Source organism: Tachyglossus aculeatus, chromosome 3 (genome assembly GCF_015852505.1).
Source record: "Tachyglossus aculeatus isolate mTacAcu1 chromosome 3, mTacAcu1.pri, whole genome shotgun sequence".
NCBI lineage: Eukaryota > Metazoa > Chordata > Mammalia > Monotremata > Tachyglossidae > Tachyglossus > Tachyglossus aculeatus.
Window position 1 is genome coordinate 68,022,561 of NC_052068.1, and position 19,854 is coordinate 68,042,414.

A 19,854-nucleotide genomic window follows, 5' to 3' on the forward strand; every position below is an offset into this window, starting at 1 on the left:
TCCCAAGAGCTTAGTACAGTGCTCTGCACACAGTAAGTGCTCAATAAATATGATTGATTGATTGATTGATTGATTGAAACAGACAGGATTTAGTGATGGTTTGAATATGTGGGTGAGAGAGAGAAGTCAAGGATTTCACTCAAGTTATGGGCTTCTGAGACAGGAAAGATGGTATTGCCATCTACAGTGATTTAGGAGGGTTTAGAAGGGACAATAAGGAGTTCTGTTGCTCCCAAGAGAACAGCTTTCCAACTCTTGATTGCTACACTAGTACAACAGAGTCAGAGTCCCGCAGAGGCATCCCTGGCCCTCCACCTCCCCTCTTTCCCCACACCCAGTGGCACAGGGAAGAAGAGGCTGCTCTGGTGAAGGAACAACAAAAGCCAGGTAGCACAGGGACTTCTTCTGCCGTCTGGTTAGGGCAGACCTCCAGTAGATGGAGTTAGGAAAAGGGGACTCTATTAGGTTGCTACGTAATAGCAAAAACTGTATTTGTTACAGCAAAAACTGTTCCTCAACAACAACTCTCTCCTCGACCCCCTCCAGTCTGGCTTCCGTCCCCTTCATTCCACGGAAACTGCCCTCTCAAAGGTCACCAATGACCTCCTGCTTGCCAAATCCAACGGCTCATATTCTGTCCTAATGCTCCTCGACCTCTCAGCTGCCTTTGACACGGTGGACCACCCCCTTCTCCTCAACACGCTATCTGACCTTGGCTTCACAGACTCCGTCCTCTCCTGGTTCTCCTCTTATCTCTCCGGTCGTTCTTTCTCAGTCTCTTTTGCAGGCTCCTCCTCCCCCTCCCATCCTCTTACTGTGGGGGTTCCCCAAGGTTCAGTGCTTGGTCCCCTTCTGTTCTCAATCTACACTCACTCCCTTGGTGACCTCATTCGCTCCCACGGCTTCAACTATCATCTCTACGCTGATGACACCCACATCTACCTCTCTGCCCCTGCTCTCTCCCCCTCCCTCCAGGCTCGCATCTCTTCCTGCCTTCAGGACATCTCCATCTGGATGTCCGCCCGCCACCTAAAGCTCAACATGTCGAAGACTGAGCTCCTTGTCTTCCCTCCCAAACCTTGTCCTCTCCCTGACTTTCCCATCTCTGTTGACGGCACTACCATCCTTCCCGTCTCACAAGCCCGCAAACTTGGTGTCATCCTCGACTCCGCTCTCTCATTCACCCCTCACATCCAAGCCGTCACCAAAACCTGCCGGTCTCAGCTCCGCAACATTGCCAAGATCCGCCCTTTCCTCTCCATCCAAACTGCTACCCTGCTCATTCAAGCTCTCATCCTATCCCGTCTGGACTACTGCACCAGCCTTCTCTCTGATCTCCCATCCTCGTGTCTCTCTCCACTTCAATCCATACTTCATGCTGCTGCCCGGATTATCTTTGTCCAGAAACGCTCTGGGCATATTACTCCCCTCCTCAAAAATCTCCAGTGGCTACCAATCAATCTGTGCATCAGGCAGAAACTCCTCACCCTGGGCTTCAAGGCTCTCCATCACCTCGCCCCCTCCTACCTCACCTCCCTTCTCTCCTTCTACTGCCCAGCCCGCAACCTCCGCTCCTCCACCGCTAATCTCCTCACTGTACCTCGTTCTCGCCTGTCCCGCCGTCGACCCCCGGCCCACGTCATCCCCCGGGCCTGGAATGCCCTCCCTCTGCCCCTCCGCCAAGCTAGCTCTCTTCCTCCCTTCAAGGCCCTACTGAGAGCTCACCTCCTCCAGGAGGCCTTCCCAGACTGAGCCCCTTCCTTCCTCTCCCCCTCGTCCCCCTCTCCATCCCCCCATCTTACCTCCTTCCCTTCCCCACAGCACCTGTATATATGTATATATGGTTGTACATATTTATTACCCTATTTATTTATTTATTTATTTATTTCACTTGTACATTTCTATCCTATTTATTTTATTTTGTTGGTATGTTTGGTTCTGTTCTCTGTCTCCCCCTTTTAGACTGTGAGCCCACTGTTGGGTAGAGACTGTCTCCATGTGTTGCCAATTTGTACTTCCCAAGCGCTTAGTACAGTGCTCTGCACATAGTAAGCGCTCAATAAATACGATTGATTGATTGATTGATTGATTGATTATTTGGAATGTGCACCTCTTTATCACTGTGGCCCACTTCCATATGTTTGACTGCATAAGCCACATAGCTGGAGGATTGAACCTGCTCTAAGAGAAAGGCTCTTCATCAATCCAAGATAGTGTAGCATTAATGTTTGGGACTACTCCATCCAAAATGTACAAGTCTCTCATTAGGGGGTTCACCCACACATTACATCCTAATGAGTTTGATTGAATGAGATTGCATTCATTAGACCTATACCTGGAATCTCCTCGTCGTATCACAGAAGGCAAACAACAACAGGACAGTACTAGAAGATGTTTTCACTTTGTGTTTTGCAAGAAAAACCACAGCACACAACTGCTAACTACATATAAAGATTTTTGTCATGTTGGGGGAATGGGAGGGGCCATAGTCAAATATTATGGTTTACTAGAATCATTGGGGCGCAGCAGGAGAGAGCTGCATAATTAGGAATAATGCTCCTGTTAGTCATAGGAATGCATGTCAATATGAAAAGGAGATGTTGGTATAGGGAATTGTTTGCTAATGAGATTAGCAGAATGCTTCACTGTTTGCCTAGCCTGCCTGCCATCTAGATTCAACTGAGAAGTACAGGCAAAGAGGTAGACAGTACTTTAGGCAGAAGCAACATGGCCTAGTGGAAAAAACAGAGGCCTGGGACTTCAAGGAGCTGGGCTCTAAACCCAGCTCTGCCACTTGTCTGCTGTGACAAGTCACTCAACTTATCTGTGCCTCATGTTTTCAACTGTAAAATGGGGATTCAGTGCCCATTCTCCCTCCTACTTAGACTGTGAGCCTTAAGTGTCCAACCTGATTAACTTACATCTACCTTAGCTCTTAGAATGGTGCTTAGCACATAGTAAGCCTTAACAAAACCATAAAAAAGGGGGAAAGAAAAAATCTAGGGAGCTGTATTTTGTAAGCCTTAACTCACAATTCAAAACTCCTCCTCCTCTTTTTCAGTTTGGTGCTTTGTCATGAAGGGATATATATGGTAGTCAGAAAGTATGAATTTTCATTCAACTCTTGGTTTTGCTGGGAGGATACAATACTTTATACAAAGCTGAGACAGAGAAGTTAAGTGATTTGCCCAAGGTCATACAACAGGTGAGTGTCGGAACTGGGATTAGAACCCAGGATTGGCTCCCAGGCACCTGTTCTTTCCATTCATTCATTCATTCAATCGTATTTAGTGAGCACATACTGTGTACAGAACACTGTACTAAGCGCTTGGGAAGTACAAATCGGCAACATATAGAGATGGTCCCTACCCAGCAATGGGCTCACAGTCTAGAAGGGGGAGACAGACAACAAAGCAAAACAAGTTTCCCTATCAAAAGACACTGCAAATACTTGAAAATGAGGCTGGATTTGGAGTAACTATGAAAGCAGAAATCAAGATTAGGTTTTATAGCTCCTCCTGAAGGAAAACAAAGTTGTGTATAAAAAAAAAGGAACTCTTGCCCTATCCTGTACCTAGTAATCTGGCAATCCTGTAGAAATGAGAATTTATGCCTCTGAATGAGAGTCTTTAAAACAAAGGGTCTGAAGCCATCTTAGAGGCAAGAAAAGACACAGTCATATGCTTCAAGGACTTTCTTATTATTTTAGGGACCAGGTGTTGGCAAACTATTTTATTTCAAGATAGAGCTTGGGAGAGTGAATCAGAGCTGGGTGAGGCTCGAAAGAATGCTTAGCCAAATTGCTACTGACTGATCTAAGATCTAGCTCCACATTTTTCCCTGACACTTTCATTCATTCTGAATGAGGTTTGCTTCATCATGTTTCATCTGTTTGTCAAAGTCAGGGTTCTCTTGCTTGTATGGAAAGTCCTGCAGGTTGCTGAACACTATAATCAAGAGGCCAGCCATTTCTGACCTTGAACCTTGTTTATGGGGACAGCATATTATCAATCAATCATATTTATTTAGTGCTTACTCTATGCGGTGGGAGAGTACAATATAACAGAGTTGGTAGACATATTCCCTGCCCACAGTAAGCTTATAGTCTAGAGAGGGAGACAGACAATAATATAGATAAACAGAGTACAGATATGTACAAAAGAGCTGTGGGGCTGGGAGGGGAGATGAAGAAAGGGAGGAAGTCAGGTAGACCCAAAAGACAGTGGGAGAAGAGGAAAGGAGAGCTTATTCAGGGAAGACTTCTTGGAGGAGATGTGCCTTCAGTAAGGCTTTGAATGGGCGGGAGAGTAATTGTCAGTCAGATATGAAGAGGGAAAACATTCCAAGACAGAGGCAGGATGTGGGCAAGAGGAAGGTGGAGAGATGAACAAGAATGTTGTGGGCAGGGAATGCGTCTTTTACATTGTTCTCTCCCAAGCTCTTAGTACAGTGTTCTGCACGCAGTAAGAGCTCAATAAATATGATTGATTGATTGATCGATCGAGGTACAGTCAGAAGGTTAGCATTAGAGGAACGACATGTGCAGGCTGGGTTGTAGTGGGAGAGCAGTGAGGAAAGGTAGGAGGGGGCAAGGCAACATTAGATTTTGAATGAATGAGTGAATTAGATTTTATCCCCCTGTTGTTGATTGGCCCAACCCTAGCCATGAAGATTGATGTTTAGGAGGACAAACAGCACATGAGCCTCCCAATATGCTGACATCACTCTAGCAGCTAGAGTGCTGAGCTGGATGAATCACTGGTCTGATTCATAAATAAGCATTAAGCCTGGAAATACAGTAATAATAGTAGTGGCAATGGCCTGGGCACCAATAGGTGCATTGCTTTTTACAAAGCTCTGGGGAAAGTACAAGAGAAGCTTGAGTCACATTCCAAGCCCTGAAGGGCTTACACCCTAATGGGGAGACAGCAAAAAAATACAAATGGCAGAATTAGAATAAGTAAATTCTGAAGACAAGCGTAACTAGATCCAAAAGTGCCAAAGGTGGCTGTTGGACTGTCATGACTTGGGGTTCTTGGAATGAAAAGGAAATCAATCAATTGTATTTATTGAGCACTTACTGTGTGCAGAGCACTGTACTAAGCACTTGGGAAGTACAAGTTGGCAACATATAGAGACAGTCCCTACCCAACAGTGGGCTCACGGTCTAGAAGGGGAAGGAAAAGGAAAAGACTCGGAGGAGATGAAACTTGAGGAGGGTTTTGAATAAAGAGAGAATGGTGGTCTGGCTGATTTGGAAGGAGATGGAATATGGGTTGGCGAATCAGCATGAGTGAGGAGGTGGAAGTGGGAGGTTCAAAAGTGAGTTCCAGTTAGATGGTGAGCTCGGGAGGCATGAAGAGTGAAAGCTGATGAATAGTAGGTAAAAAAGGCTGATATGTGAGAATTGGTAAATGGTTCTGAAACCAAGCATGAGGAGTTCTTGCCTGGTCATCCTCGACTCCGCTCTCTCATTCACCCCTCACATCCAAGCCATCACCAAAACCTGCCGGTCTCAGCTCCGCAACATTGCCAAGATCTGCCCTTTTCTCTCCAGCCATACGGCTACCCTGCTCGTTCAAGCTCTCATCCTATCCCATCTGGACTACTGCATTAGCCTTCTCTCTGATCTCCCATCCTCGTGTCTCTCCCCACTTCAATCCATACTTCATGCTGCTGCCCAGATTGTCTTTGTCCAGAAATGCTCTGGGCATATTACTCCCCTCCTCAAAAATCTCCAGTGGCTACCAATCAATCTGCGCATCAGGCAGAAACTCATCACCCTGGGCTTCAAGGCTCTCCATCGCCTCGCCCCCTCCTACCTCAGCTCCCTTCTCTCCTTCTACAGCCCAGCCCACACCCTCCGCTCCTCTGCCACTAATCTCCTCACTGTGCCTCGTTCTCGCCTGTCCCGCCATCGACCCCTGACCCACGTCATCCCCTGGGCCTGGAATGCCCTCCCTCTGCCCATCCGCCAAGCTAGCTCTCTTCCTCCCTTCAAGGCCCTACTGAGAGCTCACCTCCTCCAGGAGGCCTTCCCAGACTGAGCCCCTTCCTCCCTCTCCCCCTCGTCCCCCTCTCCATCCCCCCATCTTACCTCCTTCCCTTCCCCACAGTGCCTGTATATATGTATATATGTTTGTACGTATTTATTACTCTATTTATTTATTTTACTTGTACATATCTATTTATTTTATTTTGTTAGTATGTTTGGTTTTGTTCTCTGTCTCCCCTTTTAGACTGTGGGCCCACTGTTGGGTGGGGACTGTCTCTATATGTTGCCAACTTGTACTTCCCAAGCACTTAGTACAGTGCTCTGTACACAGTAAGTGCTCAATAAATACGATTGATTGATTGATTGAGTGAGGAGTGGAGAAATATATGCCACTTGAAAATGATGCATCTATAAGCATGTTGTGTAGATTGGAGGGTGGAGAGGCAAGGGGTAAGGAGACCAGTGGGGAGGCTGATACAACAGTCTAGTCATGTTATGACTAGAGTGTCGAGCAGTCTGATAGTCCTTTGAGTTGAGAGGAAAGGGAAGATCTAGGAAATGCTGTGAAGGAACACCCCACAAAACAATCAACCAGGCAATACAACATTTTGGAACCGATATTTTGGAATGCTTTACCCCAACCATAGGCCCAGCTGATCCCAACAGCCCAGGCTACTGTTACAGATAGGAATGTTCCTTCCCATTCTTTCTCCCAGGCTGAGATTTTCTTCCCCAGTGGAGTGTAAGTTTCCTGTGGGCAGGGGAAGGGACACTCTGTTATTCTGTTCTTCCCTAGTGTTTAGTTCAGTGTTCTATTCCCATTGTGAGCACAATAAATTCTACTACTATTACTACTACTACTAGCTATGAATGAATCTTGGGGAAAACTCTGCTCACAGCTTGTCTGATTTATAAGGTATTAAAAAGTCATACACTGATTTGAGGATAAAAAAAAATCTTGCAGTAAATTCCAAGAAAGTGGATGGTTTTTAATTAAAGAAGACCCTAATGGTGTGGAGTGTGCAATACTGAACAAAGTCAGGCTCTCTCTCTTCTTTTAGACTAATTCTCACTGGCCCTTATTACTCTTCAATCAGCTTAGTTTCTGGTGTTTTATTACTCTTTTTGCACACTCACTTGATATAAATTTTCATAACTGATAAAAAAATCAGATTTTTCAAAGCTCCTGATATTTCCTTACTAAAACTCTTTTAGTTTTTATTCCAGAATGAATTTCTGCATTCACAATATCAAATAAAGGACAGAAGCACTAACACTGAATATCCAGACTGCAGAAAATTAATCGCCCTGCTAGAAAAGGTCAGGAAAAATGCCCCTTAAAAATCATCTTCCTCTCCTCTTCCAAGCCACCCACTCCTGTTCCCTCCCTCCCTCCTCTTTATGGAATGCCAGTAGTTGGTATAAATGTCAATAGAAGTGCCGACACTCATAAAGACACGGCACCAAATGTCTAGCGCATGGTGTAACATTTGTGGATGACTAGTCCATGGTACCATTGCTGCCAGAGCAAGTTGACATAGTGGAAAAGGTTAACAAGTTTGATTATTACTAATTATCTCATTTCTGGAGCAAATCTTTTCGAGTAGGTCACACACAGTTGTCCACATTGAGGATTAACTTCTCGGTTTGCCTGATCTTTTTAAAGCATGAACTTCATTAATGTTACAAATGGGGAGAACGAGGATGCTCACATAAGAAGTCCCCAGAAACCTTCACCCTAAACTGGCAGAGTGATTTGTTCTGCTTGGTAGAGTTTTCTTTCTCTATTATTTCCCTATAATTTTTGAAGTGAGGCGAAAGCAGCATTCTTATTGCCAAAATGTTTTTCACAGAGGAGGCATAAGAGAGGGGGAAAAGAGGCTGACATAGGGAAGTGGTACATTTTTCAAGAAGGCCAAAAATATCAACATGTTAATGAGGAGTTTAGGTGGACCCATAGAGGAATGGCCCATAATGGATTAATAGAGGGAAAATCAGGGATGTAGAGACAAGAAGTTGGATGTTGTTGGATGCTTAACTGAGAAGAGAGATTATCTGGTTCCTCCAAGAGTCCTGGTGTCACTGTCAGAGACAAAACCATTGATCTGACCCTGTGATGACAATGCTTATTGTCTTTTGTCCCTATGATTGTGTGGTAGGACCTGATCCACAGTTAAAGGTTTATATGGGAAGGGATCTGGAACTCATAGAAGAGCCTCATCTTCTCTTTCATCTTTTGCCCTCCAGAGGATGTTATTTTAGGAGTTTTGCCAAGCCTCCTCTGCTTTCTGCCCACCTGCGTCCACAATACTCTGAGAGATGAGGAGGAGGTGGAGTAGAAAAGGGGACCAAAGACAACTGGGATGAAGTGATTCCTACACACACAAGCACACACACACACACACACTGATTTTTTTTTAATGGTATTTCTTAAGTGCTTGCTATGTGCCAGGCATTACTAAGTGCTGAGGTACATACAAGCTAATCAGGCTGGACACAGTCCATGTCCCACATGGTGCTCACTTATCCCCATTTTACAGATGAGGTAAGTGAGGTATAGAGAAGTAAAGTGACTTTCCCAAGGTCACACAGCTAAGTGGTGGAGCTGGGATTAGAACACAGGTTCTCTGACTCCCAAGCCTGTGCTCTTTCCACTAAGCCATGCTCCTCCTTAGCTGTCCGTCTGGGGTCACCACGCACTGCCAACTGTCAGCTGTGTGACTTTGAGCAAGTCACTTAACTTCTCTGTGCCTCAGTACCTCATCTGTAAAATGGGGATTAAGACTGCGAGCCCCCCGTGGGACAACCTGATCACCTTGTAACTTCCCCAGCACTTAGAACGTGCTTTGCACGTAGTAAGTGCTTAACAAATGCCATCATTTTTATTATTATTATTATTAACAACACTGTAGCAAATCCATTTAAACAATGGTGAAGCAGCATGGCCTAGAGTACAGGTCTGGAAATCAAATGACCTGAATTCTAATCCGGACTCTGCCACTTGCCTGTTCTGTGATGTTGGGAAAGTCACTTAAGTTGTCTGATTTCAATTTCCTCACCTTTAAAGCAGGTGTGAAATGCCTGTTCTCCTTCCTACTTAGACCCTGAGCTCCATGTGTGACTGGGATGGTGTTAGACCTGATTATCTCATATCCATCCTAGCGCTTAGTACAATGTGTGGCACATAGCACTTTACAAATACCACGATAGCAATCATTCTTCCAAACCCTGCCACAGAGCATATTGAGGTTTTGCAACACTTAGCTGGTATTTCAACAACTCCTGATCATTTCTGTCTGCAGGTCCTAATGCCAACTTCAGAGCTTTTCCCCCAATGTGTTTGTTTGAGCACAATCCTTAAAATACTAACACTAGCCGAAAGTGAGAACAGCATGTGTGAATTAGAATGGAATCATAACGGCCTTTCATGCCTTTTAGTTCCTTGTATTTAAAAATCTTGATAAAAAAAATGATTCCTCTGGGTAAACAGAGAGAGACAGAATCAGAAACAAAGATATGCTAAACCTACCTTTAAAGGCCACTTATGCCTTTGAGTAACTCCTTTACTGAACGAATGCTGACAGCTAGAAAATTGCAACAAAGTTCAAGCTTTAATTTTGAACTTAATGTGTAATGAAATCACCAACTTACTTTGGGTTAGCCTTGCCAGTTCTTCTTGCAGAAGAAGATGCAGAGCAAATGAATGGGAGTTTGGCCTAACTTTGTCTTCAGGCAGACTCTGAGCTTCCAGGTTGGAGAAGAGAAGCCCAAGAGAAACATTGGCTCTCATCCAAAGGTTTAGAGCTTTCAAAAGCACCCTGTAGTGCCTGCAAAGTTTCTTTACATTTTGACTCTCCCCATTTCCCTTGGGAATAGTTAAAGAAAATGTGACTGCAACTCTAATTAGTGGTCTCCACTGTCAAAAGTTTTCAAGTAGTTTTAGGTGAGGCAGGAAAAATATAACAAGCTGCTGGAAAGCTAAGTATCAACGCCATCATTTCTCAAGGTGGGGCTGGAAAGCTAAAAAATGGTACCTGAAATTCCTAGACTGGCTGAGACCTTGGCTGTCAATGTTGGACTATTGTTTTTAATGATGTTAATATTTAATGACTAAAATTCTAGATGGCCCATTAAAATATTCAGGAGTTTCCTTCAAGCTGTTGATACTCTGTGGTGTAAAATGGAAGACAAGACTTTATGGTCAGCACTTTATGAGCAAATTACTTTGTCATGGTTTTTTTTCGCACCTTGTGAAACCTTCAAAGATGATTTTTATCTAGCAAGGAAAATGATGTCAAACCCCAAAGACTTCTTTAAAATTAACAGTTCATTTTCTTTTTATAGATTTTTCCAAATTTATCATTTGAGGGAAATTATTAGGGATTTGGGGTTTTCAATCATGATGTCCCCTGCACCTGTGCCGATATCGTAAAGCAAAACTGAAAGATTAATAACTGTGGTATTTGTTAAGCACTTACTATGTGCCAAGCATTGTTCTAAGCACTGGAGTAGATAATAAGAATAGTAGTGGTATTTGTTAAGCGCTTACTATGTTTCAGGCATTGTAAGACTCTCCTATGAATCAATTTCTTACCATGGCAGGAGAGTTTGCATACGCTAATAACAATAGTAAAAATGATGGTATTTGTTAAGCACTTACTATGTGCCAAGCACTGTTCTAAGCTCTGGGGTAGATACAAGGTAATCAGGTTGCCCCACATGGTACTCACAGTTATTAATCCCACTTTTACAGATTAGGTAACTGATGCACAGAGAAGTTAAGTGACTTGCCCAAGGGCACACAGCAATAAAGCTTAGAGTTAGGCCACTGAGAGGTACTCTCTCTTCAGGGTTACCCATAATGGAAAAGTCTAAGTCAAAGTGTGAGACAAAGTTGATTCACCTGTGCTGGGCAGCAGCAGCATGGGGAAGAGCCAAAGGCGGAAGCTTAAGTGATCAAAATGATGATCAAAGACAATGGCAGAGACTTAAGTTTTTACTGTGCTGAAGAAGGCAATGGTAAAGCACTTCTGTATTTTTTTTATCAAGAAAACTATATGGAAAAAGAACCACACAGCCTCAGTGAAATGGAAACGACTCTACAGCATCTAAGAAGATGTGCAAATTGGATTGGACACAGTCCCTGTCCTGCATGGGGCTCACAGTCTTAACCTCCATTTTACAGATGAGGGGGCTTGTGAGACTGGAAGGATGGTAGTGCCATTCACAGTGATAAGAAAGTCAAGGAGAGGACAGGGTTTGGAAGGGAAGATAAGGATCTCATTCTTGGACATGTTGAGTTTTAGATGGTGGGCAGACATCCAGACGGAGATGTCCTGAAGGCAAGAGAAGAAACGAGCCTGGGGAGAGGGGGATCATGCAGTATGTTAACTGTCCACATTTCCTCATGCTGCAATGACACGTTCAGTGATCTGAGGTTTCATCTGACATGGCTAGGTGGAATTCAGTTGGATACTGTGACCCCTACCAGTCCATGTGTTCCCAGGAAACAGGGCACTATTCCCTGCCTGATAAGCATCATCTAATGGCCTGATGGTCTCTAATTTTTCCCTGCCTAAACCATCCAAAATTCCAGAGAGAGACTTGGGAATTGAGAGTCTGAACTCCATGAGAAATGTGCAGTGCCTTTGATTCAGTGCCACTGTCACTGGAGAACTGCTAAAATGTATTATTTCTCTAGTAAATCAAGGCATTCCTCGATATCTCAGATTCTCTCCTTTAAACACCCAAATTAACTGAGTTCACTAAGCACATTTCTTTCAAGAAACACAATGAATTTTGGATAACCAATGGATCCTAGGATATCTCTGGAAAGTTTCTATTTAAAGCACTCAGCCACCTTGCCCCCTCCTACTTTACCCCACTGCTCTCCTCCTACTACCTAGTCTGCAAAATCCACTTCTCTAATGCCAAATTGCTCGCCAATCTCTTGCCCATATCCTGCCTCTGGTCTGAAATTCCCTCCCTCTTTATATTTGACAGATAATTACCCTCCCAACCTTCAGAGCCTTATTGCAGGCACATCTCCAAGAGGCCTTCCCTGAGTAAGCCCTCATTTCCTCTTCTCCCACTCCCTTCTGCATCACCTTTACACTTGGATTTGCTCCCTCTATTCACCCCCCGCTCCTCAGTCCCATGGCACTTATGTATATATCCATAATTTATTCATTTATATTAATGTCTGTCTGCCCCTCTGAACTGTGAACTCACTGAAGTCACTGTCTGGACTGTTATATTATTATACTGTGCTCTCCCAAGCACTTAGTACAGCGCTCTGCACAAAGTAAATGCTCAATAAATACAATTGAGTGATTGCCTCCCTTTTTCCCTTGCTCATGTTGTTCCCAGGGCCTGGAACTCTCTCCCTTACACACATCTTCCATATCTCAACTTACGCTCTTCTAAAATCTCACCTCCTCCCACAAGATCTTTCCAATGACAAGTAACAATTTTAATTCTTCAGCTGTCTCAAGGAGGCATTTACTAGATGCCCACTCTCAGCACTTTTGTTTAATGCTAATTTGACCAAACTTTCAATTTACTTATTCCCAATTTCAGTGCTTGGGAGAATTTTGATGTCTGCCTCCTCCATTATCATGTATGCTCCTTATGGGCGGGTAGCATGTCTCATGCTTCTGTTTCGTAGTAGTAGTAATAGTAGTAATAGTAATAGTAGTAGTTGTAGCAGTAGTAATAGTATTTATTATACACTTACTCTGAGTGCAGAGCACTGTACTAAATGATGGGAGAGAATCAGAGGTTGCGGGTTCTAATCCCGACTCTACAACTTGTCTGCTATGTGACCTTGAGCAAGTCACTTAACTTCTCTGTGCCTCAGTTCCTTCATCTGCAAAATGGGAATTAAGACTGTTAGCCCCACGTGGTGCAACTTGATTACCTCATATCTACCCCAGTGCTTAGAACAGTGCTTGGCACATAGTAAGCACTTAACAGATACCACCATCAGCATTATTATTATTATTATTATTAATAATAATACACAGGTGGAATTAAACACAGTCCCTGCCACTCAAGTGACTCACAATCTAACAAGAACTTAATGCAGTTGCATTTAGTAGGCATTCAATCAATACCATCACTACCACTAACACTCTAAGCCATTTTATGGTTTTCACAAAATCACTCATCTAAAACTTACCTTCTAACCATCCCTCATTCTAGACTTCACTGGTATTAATCCATTGTTCTCACCTTTCCCCTTACATGGAACTCTTTCCTAGCTCAGTTCCTCCAAGCTAATCCCCTTCCTTCCTTCACTGTCTTCTAAAAGGCTATCTCCTCCAGGACAACTTCCCTGAATGATTCAATCTTCTTGTGCCATTCTATTATTAATTCTACATGCTTATTGACTTGTTTTTTGGGTTTGTTATTTGTTGACTTACATTTATCATTTGTAAGCTATTCTCTCAATCTTTGACCAATTTTATGTTTTGTCACTGGGGTCTGGGGTACAATCCCGGAATAGGGACCACATTTCAAACTGGTGATGATTGACATCAATGGTTTTTCCTCTTTTGTTATCCCAGAATAATGAGAACACCTTCTAGGTTGAAGTGAATTGAAACACAGGAATCATTCTTGTTGATTTTTCATTTCCTCTAGATTGTGAGCTCTTTATGAGCAGGGAATGTGTCTACCAACTCTGTTGTGTTGTACTTCCCCAGTGCTTAATATAGTGCTCTGCACACTATAAGCACTCAATAAATGTGATTGATTCGTTGATTGTTCACCAACCACATGGACCAAAATGGTCACACAATCCAACTGAATTCCATAAAATCACTCCCAGTGGAACAAACAAATTGGATGTGTGAAGGTGCATGCCAAGTCTCCTTGGCCAACTTTTCTGTTTACTCTTTCTTTCCACAGGTCCCTCCAACTTTGGTACAGGGTTTTCCCTGAGAATTCAAGGGCAGTTGAATCTTAGTGGTATTTGCTGGGGGTTGAAGGGAAGAGAAAAATCTACCCTGCGGTTTCCTAGTAAGACCCTATTTGGTTACAGAGAAACAGGTATTTAGGAAATTCAGCCAGTGTTTTTGAAAGCAGAGGGGAAACAATATACATGTTGCTTAATGACTCTAACAAGATTCAGGGTGTGTGTGTGTGTGTGTGTGTGTGTGTGTGTGTGTGTGTGTGTGTGTGTGTGTGTGTGTGTGTGTGTGTGTGTGTGTGTGTGTGTGTGTGTGTGTGTCCTTCCTTAGCATATGACTCCACAGAACTTTTCACATCAATTTTGATCCACCTTCATCCTCACCTGTCTTCCCTCTGGCTGGTTCATCTGACACCCTGTCTCCTTTTAAATTCTCTTTTTCTCTTGGGAATTCACATTGCAATTAATCACTTAAGAAGGATTCTGTCTTTCTCCAGTTTCTTTTCCTCTGGGGTTTACCTGCTTTTGTCTTCTCTTTTTATTCTGCTTCTCTCCAGATTAGCGTTAAGAGATGTCCCTGGGGGTAAGGTTCTGATCATTTTCCCAGGGAAAAATGAATCCTTGTGAGAAGGGAATCAACGCAGTGAAGGTCACAACTGCTTTGGGGAGATAGTGGAAAGAGTCTGAGTTCCCTTAGAACCAGCTCTTTCATCCATCTTTGGCAACACTGTGGAGGGGCTCAAGGAGAGAGGCCCAAGGATGTTGTGTTAGTTGTTGAAAGTCATGAAAGGGAGAGAGGAAATACTATGTCTGCCTGCTGATTTCCCCTAACAAAGGCTATTGCGAGGGAAGTTTTGTGTGAGTAGAAGAAACACTTGGTTGTTTTTAAGTACAGTAGAACCTTTAGACTTTTTGCCCTACTCTAAACAGAGAAAAAGAACTTAGAAGTATGAGAGTAAGTCTCTGGATGTGTAAGCTTATGAAGGTGGGCTCAGGAGCCAATATTGGTCCACACATGAATGTCTTGGGTTGAACTAATAATTAAACCTTTCTACAGCTCCATTGAGGGTAGAATGAGAGAGGAATTAGGTTTTCTTTGAGGTGAGGGACTTGAATTCAGCCTCAGGTTAACCTTTTGGATGAACACAGGAATTTATTAGGAGATCCCTTGGATTTGTACCTTGTTAGAGCTTGATATTCACCCCACCCTCAGCCCCAAAGCATGTATGTGCAACTCGTCTATCTCGCCGCTGACCTCTTGCCCACAAACTACCTCTGACCTGGAACACTCTCCCTCCTCATATCAGACAGAAAATTGCTCTCCCCCACTTCAAAGCCTTACTGAAGGCACATCTCCTCCAGGAAGCCTTCCTTGACTGAGCCCTCCTCTCCTCTTCTCCCATTCCCTTCTGTGCCACTCATACTTCCTCCTTCATTCATCCTCTCTCCCTTCTCCACAGCACATATGTCTATATCTATAATTTATATATTTATCTATTTATTTATATTAATGTCTGTCTCCCCCCTCTATACTGTGAACTTGTTATGGGCAGGGAATGTGTCTGATGCTATATTGTACTCTCCCAAGCACTTTGCAAACAGTAAGTGCTCAGTAAATATGATTACTATTATTAACAATAATATCCAAAGTTTATTTTCAAGTCTGTCACCCCTGTTGACTATGAGCTCATTGTGGGCAGGAAGCATGTCTACCAACCCTGTTATATTGTACTCTCCCATGAGCTTAATGCAATGCCCTGCATATGGTAAATGCTCAATAAATACAATTGATTGATTGAGATATTGCAGTCTCCTTTCCTAGAGATTCTAAGGATAGGCATGACAGCCACCAGTATGGGATAGGTTAGTTGGTGTCATTTTTTAGAAGCAGGCAGTGCCGACTTGTACTTCCCAAGTGCTTAGTACAATGCTCTGCACACAGTAAGTGCTCAATAAATAGGATTGAATGAATGAATGAATGAGGCTGGCAAAAGATGCAACTGTCCCCTGAAATAATCAAATCAAACAATATGTCTAGTTACATAGGATAGGGAGCCCTCTGGGGATCTCTGAACTGAAGGGAGGGTGGGGAGAGGGAGATGAACCAGATTGATCCATGCTCGAGCACACAAAGATAAACTTGGGGAAGCCAACCCCACAACCCTGAAAACCCTGTGCTTCCTACTCACAAGAGCAGATTCAAGGCAGTGGGGCATATCTGAGTCAACCCTGATGCTATCCCCTCCAGTGTTTCCAGGAAAGGGAGTGCTGCAAAAACTGGAGGGGTGACAGTGATTCAGGGGTCCAGCGAATCGTTGCCACCTCCTCTCCTTAGGCACCTTCAAACACCCCAAGGTGGGGTGGGAGGAATTTGAGAGGGATGGGTAGGGGTTAGAATGTCTCAGGAGAGAAAGTGAAATTCAGGGTGGAGTCTACACCCTAGGCCCTGCATTCTGCTTCGCTGTCTGGATTTTATGCATATTTGTCTAAATCCATGTGAGTGTGTGCGTGTGTGTGTGTGTGTGTGAGAGAGAGAGAGAGAGAAAGAGAGAGAGAGAGAGAGAGAGAGAGAGAGAGAGAGGGAGAGGGAGAGGGAGAGAGAGATACAAACCTACAAGGATTCAGGCACAGAACACAGAAGAGATACACTCAGCCATTCAGAGGAAGGCGAAGACAGAGTCACTGACACAAAGACACTCAGATAGAAATTATGTTCTGAAACAGTGGCATAATTTATAGAGAGCCAAAGCATCATATATGGGCAGAGAATGTGACCACCAACTCTGATGTACTGTACTCTCCCAAGCACTTATTACAGCACTCTGCCCATTGTAAGTGCTCAATAAACACCATTAAATGATTAATTAAATTAGAACAGAAAATTCCTGTTTGTTTGAGTCCAAAATCACTGTCAGTGCAGATTGGAATCACATGAGATTTTGGAGAGATGTTGTTTTCAGTGTATTATCCTTCTTGATAAGAGGCAATTGTTTCCATGGAAACATGACAATCAGGGGATCGCTCACGGGGATGACATTTCTGAAGGACGAATATTGGCCACAGCCACAGTACAAGGGGAAGGAGGGTGTGATACTGAATAAATTGAGAATTTTTTCTCATAGGCTTTCCACCCTAAGTCCTCATTTGACCACATTAGGGACCAGAAGTTCAGCCCACCAGGCTGTTATTCTACATCCTCATTCATACATTCAATCTTATTTATTGAGCACTTACTGTGTGCAAAGCACTGTACTAAGCATTTATCCCATGGAGAGCACCTGGGTTGGGCTAAAGGAAGTTGGGAGCCATTAAGAAGGGGTGAACTTTGAGGAGGGTGAAAGGTATATGTGGGTAGGAGGGGTGAGGGAAGGGAGGAGTCTGTGCTGTGGGGGCTGGGCCCTGCCTAATCATGTTGGAAAGAGAGTTTTCTTGGAATAGTATAAAACTTAGAGGCCAGATAGCAGTGAGGGGCCCTTTCCCTGAGTCTCTGTCCTGCGGTGACCCTCGGGTACCGGCCATCTCAAGGTCAAAAGCTATCTCGTGACCACCTGAGCCAGCAGGAGGAACTCGGAAGTGAGGGTGGGATACCGCCCCCGTGAACAAATCTGCTAGATTGACAGCCCAAGCTGGGAATACAGAAGGTGTCCCTCGCCCCCGTGCCAATCAAATTAGGTATGGAGGAGGCAGGGAGGGCAGATATTGGATAGATTGAGGCCGGAAGCTGGAATGGCCTAGGGGCACAGGCAATAAATACCTGTTGCCTCTGACCTTCGGGGTCAGAACACCAGGACACGCAGCAGCAGGAGCTGCCTCTGCAGCAGCAGCCCACGTGTGTCTCTCCCTGCCCAGAAGGCCAGATACCCGCTCTACAACCAGAACCAACACACTGAGGCAAGGGCCGCGGGATGGGTGAGTGTCTCGTGGGTGGGACCCAGGTATCCCGCTGATGATGGGAATTATGAGTGGATTCCTCCCATGTAGGGAGAGCACATTGTGAGAGCTAGCCACCCACCACGTGTGCGGGTAATGTAATGAATTCTTCCCATGTGGGAAAGTAAGTGGATTCTTCCCGAGTGGGAAGTGCACATGGGTGAGAGTTAACCAACTCACCCACGCGCGATTAACAGATGATTGTGTTCTTCCCGTGTAGGGAAGCTCTAATATTGCTAATTGATTATATTCCTCCTGAAAGGGAAGCTCAATCCATTGCGCCTAAACAATTACATAAATTCAATTCACCTCGCAGAATAAATTTTATATAAAACTTAGGCTTTCCATCCCCGGCCTCTCTCTCTCGCCTCGCCGATCACTGAACGAACCCGTCCCCGGACGACGGGTGACAGTCTCCCAGCATGGAATAGCTGGGCTGGACTGAGCTGAATATCAAACATGACCCACTTAAATGGCATAGGAACTGGACTCCTGATTTTCTTCTTAACAGCTTCCCAATTTTCTTGATTCCTCCTTCCCAAAAGTTCACTCCTGACCCTAGTCCTGGATGACTCACAAAATTCTAAACGGCATCACCTGCAAAGACCTTAGCAGTTTTATGGCAGAAGTGGTGCCACATTCAACAATGGTATCAATAGCAAACTTGGCATCTGCTGCTGAGAAAGGTAAAGAGGGATTTTCACTAGTCCAGTACTGGAAAAGTAACTCCATGTCCCTTGAGGACCAGAAAGCCACCATTTGGGGCTTTTTCACCCCTAACTGGAAATTCTCAGGACTTTTCAGAGACTTGAGATGAGCACAGGCTTGGAAGTCAGAGGTCATGGGTTCTAATCCCTGCTCCGCCACTTATCAGCTGAGTGACTTTGGGCAAGTTTCTTCACTTCTCTGTGCCTCATTCATTCATTCATTCAATCGTATTCATTCATTCATGCATTCATTCCTTCAATCATATTTATTGAACGCTTACTATGTGCAGAGCACTGTACTAAGCGCTTGGAAAATACAATTTGGCAACATATAGAGACGGTCCCTACCCAACAACAGGCTCACAGTCTAGAAAGGGGAGACAGACAATGAAACAAAACATGTAGACAGGTGTCAAAATCATCAGAACAACTAGAATTAAAGCTATATGCACATCATTAACAAAATAAATAGAATAGTAAATATGTACAAGTAAAATAAATAGAGTACATCTGTACAAATATATATATACAAGTACTGTGGGGAGGGGAAGGATGGGCGGGATGGGGAGGAGGAGAAGAAAAAGGGGGCTCAGTCTGGGAAGGCCTCCTGGAGGAGGTGAGCTCTTAGTAGGGCTTTGAAGGGAGGAAGAGAGCTAGCTTGGTGGATGTGTGGAAGGAGGGCACTCCAGGCCAGGGGAAGGACAAGGGCTGGGGGTCAACGGCGGGACAGGCGAGAACGAGGCACAGTGAGGAGGTTAGTGGCAGTGGAGTGGAGGTTGCGGGCTGTTACCTCATCTGAAAATGGGGATTAAGACTGTGAGTCTGACGTGGGACAACCTGATTACCTTGTATCTACCCCAATGCTTTGAACAGTGCTTGGCACAGAGTAAGCACTTAACAATTACTATTATTATTATTATTATTATTATTATTATTATTAGCATCTGCTTCCAAATGACTCAGAGGAGGTGAAACTGGAACCTGGGATACCCCAAAAGAAGAGGGGCAAGAACCAGAGGTTCCTGAGCCCCCAGGACACCTACAGAGAACTACAGAGAATCTTGGGACGAGAAGTATTATATCCAAGGATAAGTGGTTTGAATTAAAATCATTTTCACTGTGACTGAATTAAGAGCCCAGTGAACACTGTTGAGAACTCAGATCTTGTTGCCTTGCCTATGGTAGAAGTTATCGGAGAAGGTCTGGATATTGGGGAGACATGTGGATCTGGAGAACCATGGGAGGGGTGGAGAAAGTGTTTTCTCCATGAACTTCCTGTAGTTATCCCTGGGAAGGAACTGGTAGGTTAG